Genomic DNA, 5,486 nt, shown 5'->3' on the forward strand with positions numbered 1-5,486 from the left:
GAAAAACTTTTGCGAAGTTCTACCTAAACCCTTGACACTTTTTCTACTTTTTCGTTAGGAAAATCGAATGTTTGGATATATTCAATTGAATCTATCGAGAGATATTAGAATTGTAGAAATGAAGAAAATAAAAGGGATTCGTAAAGTATAAAATCGAAGATCTAATAGTAAATTATAAAAAATCTTCTTCTTCTTCTTCTTCTTCTTCTTCTTCTCAAGATATGAAGCTAAGTGCAACGAGATATTGGATGTTTGCCAGAAGGAATTGTATTGGTCGAGATTATAAGTCTTTGAGGGTAGAAAAAGCACAGAGAGTAGATTAATCAAAGGAGAAATTCCGGGCGACGAGCAACCACCGACAAAGCATATTCCCCGCTAAGAATGGATCGTTTCCGGTTCCGTTCTCTTTATGGTACATTGCGGCTCAGCGATGTATTAAGATTACTTAATCAATAAAATCCCGAAGAAGAACGAAAAACTAAATCGTTTTTCACTTATTATACCTTGCAGTAGATTTTCTTCGAGATTTTTTACATTCGAGAATTTTTTATTATTCATGTTAACGTTTAACAAATTTGTAGAATTTTCACATATTTTTATATATTTTTATATAAATGTATTTAATGTATAGATTTCGTAGTTTGTACGAGACACGTGTGTCAAACGAGAATGGTTTAAACGAGTAGGGTAGTTAGATAAACAAGAATTTGATCGAACCGTTAAAATGACCAAACATTGACACTCGATATTAATGCTCTCACTCTCAATTAACGGTAAGAGATACACACACACACACACACAAAGAGAGAGAGAGAGAGAGAGAGAGAGAGAGAGAGAGAGAGAGAGAGAGAGAGAGAGAGAGAGAGAGAGAGAGAGAGAGAGAGACATGTATCTAAATTGATATAACATTTAAGAAAGAATTATAATTATAATAATGTATCTTGAATTAGATAATTTCGCATAAATTACGGTTATATTTTTAAGTATTAATAACAAAAGATAATATTTATCTTAAAGAATGATCTCGCAGATGTTTGAAATATCGATCCAATTCGCTTTAAAATTCTTTTGTGTCGTCCTTCCTTGAAGGAGATAGAAACTCTTGTAAATCAGTGGCAAACGGTACAGAAAAAAAAGTTGTAGGACCTTTTCCGAGCGACGGCTCGCTTTAAGCAGATTTAGCCGCGAAACCAGGAAACGTTTAAGAGGGTGAAGCACAACTTCGAATTAGGGGTTGGTGCAAAGTAGCTGAGATGAAGGAAAAAGAAAAAATATATCCCTTCCTTTCTATCCATGTTTTCTCTAGATCCATTGATATAATAGACGACCCATTCGATCCTAGATTTTCGATCTCTTATTCGTTTATTCTGTATCTGAAATTTGTTTTTCTACAAGATACTTCCTGATTTCTAAATAAATCTTTGTCAAATTCGTGTATTTTTATGTGTGTTCAATTATGGTAATCTAGTATCTGTATAATAGAGAAATATATATTATTAGTAATTCTTTTATATTATATATATATATATATATATATATATATATATATATTAAAGTTTTCCTATGAATCGAGTATAGAATATATTCACAGTATTCTCTACTTGTCGTAAAAGGCGACTAACAGGAATTGAGTATTAGACTGACAATTCAACCTTGTAAAAATTCACTTGTTACAGAAATAACAGGATAAAAAACAGACTGATAAAATAGAAATAGGAAGAAGGTTATTTCTAACAAAGATCACTGGCGCAAATCTTGAAGGAGACCAAGGTCTAGCATAGGCTGTATGCATCGGTTGAAAATAAAATAAAACATTGTTCCAACATTTTATTTCATCTTTTAAATTTGATTAAAAATAGTTATAAAATGTATATTAAATTGACATTAAATATATGGTCATGGTTTTTATGAGCAACGATAAGTAAAAAAGGCATTGAAAGTCGAACGTTTGCCACTGCCAATTCGAAGAACCCTAATTTGATGAGCACGTGTCGACCAATGACACTCCCACGCCCTGTTCTCGCTATTTTCCGTCGAGTTACAATGGAACGTACTATATGACACACGTATAAACCATTAAAAGATGGTTACGCTGATATCCAGGCATATGTGTACGGAAGATCGCGTGAAAAAAATTGTCAAGGAGAAATTCTATTTGAAAATACTTGCTCTTTCTTTTGTTTCTTTTGTCTTTAACTTTTTTTAATTTAATTGTGGTTTATTAATAGTTATAAAAATCATTGTCATATCTAATTTAAAGAAATACTTAAAGTAACATACAATTTACTTATGATTTGTTGATTATTAAAAATACTCTTAATTGATACATTAAGAAAAAAAAATTAAAATACTTCATTAACAATCTCTAACAATAATAATAGTATTAGAAAACATCCCGTTCGACATTTTTTTCATTCGAAATCCCGAAGATTATCTTCGAAGGATTTACTATAGCCCAAAATTGTCATGAAAACACTTTCATTGAAGTTTGGCGTTAGCGCGTGCATTGATTTGCCGCTCAATTTCCTTCGAATATTCCGTTCTAAAGGACACCTCCTGCGAGAAGCTATATCCCTCTCTTTCACTCTTTCTCACCCTTAAGCCGACGTTTACTAAAATCTGGATACAATACAGTTCGAAACGCAGTTGCCTGTTTGGTAAGCCTGTTAAACGCAAACATTTGCAACAATACAAGCTGAAAGTATATTTGAACGAAATAGTACTTTGCTTTTTGGGATAAAAAGGGCTGGGGTGTTGCCCTTAGCCAGCTCGATTATACACCGTACAAGCATCGGATCTTCTTCATCGTAAAAGAAACTCGAATGAGAAGAGAGAATCGTCATCAGAAAATGAGAAAGAAAGAGATAGCGAAGGGTCGGCCTCCCTTTACGTTCTACTTCTCTTGTCCTCTCACCTGGGCAAAGGCGTGGCTTTTGCGACAGTGGTCGATAACGCTGCTACCGGCAGCAGGAGGGGTGAAATGTACCCCTACTTTCAGAACCACCAAAGATTTCCCTCCTGAAGGTAAGTGAACGCAACGAGAGCCTTCCTGCGAAGTACTTCTCTGAAGATTCTTGGCAACTATCCAATCGTTTACTGTTTATACACTGATTTTCTTCTGTACATAAAAAGGTATTTTTAAGTTATTTTATATTCCACCTTTTCCCAATAAGTTATGAAAGAATTTGCAGTATTTTATATTATATTTATATGTATTCAGAATTTTTTTACTAAAATTTTAATATTAATTATTGACAAGTCTAATATTATAATATACTATAACAATACTATGATATTTAATAGAAAACAATAGTAGTTATAATTAGGTGAAATATTCAATTATAGTAATAATAAATGATCAAATTTTTGATCAAACAGATATATACTTAACTGTAAATCTTTTTTTAACAATAGACCAGAGGTCGTCTAGATTGATATAAATGTTAAAAAGATTTTCTTAACACCTATAAAATAAAATTTGAGTTAGTTTAAACCTATAGCAAAGAGTACCTTGCACAATAACATTTTCGTTTGGATTTCTTCCAAGGTCATTTTTTGAAAAATAAGGCTTATTTAACACACACGAGCTTTTATAAAAAGAATTTACACGAGTGACGAAAACTATTTGGAAAAGGTCTCGTTGAACTTGTCACTAGTCAAGGCTAACGCATTTCGTGTAATAACACTCGAACACAATAAGCATGCAAGTAGATATTATATTGCATCTACTATTGCATTTAATTAATCTCCAAGAAGGAACATTCAAGGAACCAACTTCATTAAGCTTTTAAATGGTTGAAGAACTTGTTTTGTAGTTTAGAGTAGTAGCTTCCGATGAGTATAATTTACTGTTAAGTAATTTACTATAATTAATAGTAAATTAATTTAATTAAATAAATTTAGCTAAAAAAAAAAAAAAAAAAAGAAAAAAAAAGAAATAAAGAAAATTGATTTAACACATTATCTTTAATTAAAAATTGGAAATGAATAAAAAAAAATGTTTTGATCAAAGTGGACTGCAATGCCTATAGCTATAATAAATCAACATAATTATCATGACTAGCGTATATCATAAAGATCATGATGATCTTATCAAAAAATTCGAGGGTAGATCAATTGGAACTGTATCATACACTAACGATACGATCACGATATCGAGCTTATATCAGAGGGTTGAATAAGTCGTTCTCTGGTAGGCGGAGATTCAGCTAAAAACATCGTGTCAGCTTTACGCCGCTAAAGTGCAGATTTGTGTTAGCGGAAGTGAGGTAATAGCTTGCATGGAAGCTCATCGTTGTGTCTGTGTCCTATTGTCTCATGATCCTCTAAAGCTTCAGCGTATGAGTGTGTGTGTATCTACATGGAAAAAAAAGATGATTAATAATTAAAAAATCAATTTGATATTTACACTAAACTAAACAAAAAAGAAACAAATTTGATGGAAACTTTATAGCGTGCTATCTATAAAATATAATCTAAAAATCTCATTTAATATTTACAATAAACTAACAAAACAGAATTAAATGAAAACTTTATAACGCGTATTTATACAAAGTAAGAAAAAATAAGGACAATAAAAAATCCATCTACCATATATACACTAAGCTAAATACCAAAAAATTGGTTGAAATTTATCAAAAGATCGTCACCTTTTCAGACACGTTCAACAAAGAAAAGTTATCGCTAGGTATTTAGCAAACCGACAAGTCCCTTTAACGTCGTATCTAACAATGTCCAAGTTTTCCAGCCGTTTCCTACGAAATCGATCGAAGGTTCGGTATAAAAAGAAAACCATGCCACAGGACAGGCCGCAAAACTTGGACAATGGAAAACACATCCGGCCAATTGTCACGCCCATGAACCTCGACTTTTCCTAGTTACTCCTCCTCTCTTTCTGTCTCTCTCTCTCTCTCTCTCTCTCTCTCTCTCTCTCTCTCTCTCTCTCTCTCTCTTTCTCTCGATCGTGTTCTCTCAAAGATTCTAGGCTGTTTTTTTTTGCTGATCAGTAGTAGCCTTACTCGTGCTTGGTCAAGCAGCAAATCGAGGTTCCAATCAATGAAAAGGAAATGTTTATGTCTTCATTTAGAAAAGTGCATGCGTTTATTCTTTTCATGTTTCCACTTTTTTCAATCGATGTTTTGGAAGAATCTAAAAAAATAACAAAAATCATTATTTCTAGATCACATCTGTACAATTTTATAAATAATACAATTTAACGAATTGTTATAAGATAAAAGAAAAAGGTGTATATTTAGGACTAGCCTTGGTGCAGTTGCCGATCGAAATAGAAAGTCCCTAATATGTCGTGGTAGGAACGATAAATCAAAATTCTTTCTAGACCAGCTGCTAAACAGCAGAGGATCCCATCGATCGCGTGTAACCGGTATTATATTGTAGCATCCTCATCGTCAGGCCCGTTTAAATGGATTTAAACTGGAAGGAGATGGCCCATTGGAAAAGAGAGGCTCTTTGCCGTCCATTTTAAG

The 5,486-nt window shown here is 32.7% G+C and overlaps 1 long non-coding RNA gene across 2 annotated transcripts; it reads right to left on the minus strand.

The window, feature by feature from the left end:
• Positions 1-4,005: 4,005 nt before the first annotated feature.
• LOC118449345 (uncharacterized) lies at positions 4,006-5,486 on the minus strand. Of its 2 annotated transcripts, none has more exons than XR_014983303.1 (3): positions 5,263-5,486; positions 5,019-5,148; positions 4,006-4,356 (listed from the first exon to the last, which is right to left on the minus strand). It is a non-coding gene; the product is annotated as an uncharacterized LOC118449345 (long non-coding RNA). The 2 variants fall into 2 exon arrangements; XR_004840375.2 differs by having other exon boundaries at positions 4,650-5,148.

Source organism: Vespa mandarinia, chromosome 19 (assembly GCF_050613455.1).
Source record: "Vespa mandarinia isolate Hongniang chromosome 19, ASM5061345v1, whole genome shotgun sequence".
In the NCBI taxonomy this organism is placed as follows: Eukaryota; Metazoa; Arthropoda; class Insecta; order Hymenoptera; family Vespidae; genus Vespa; species Vespa mandarinia.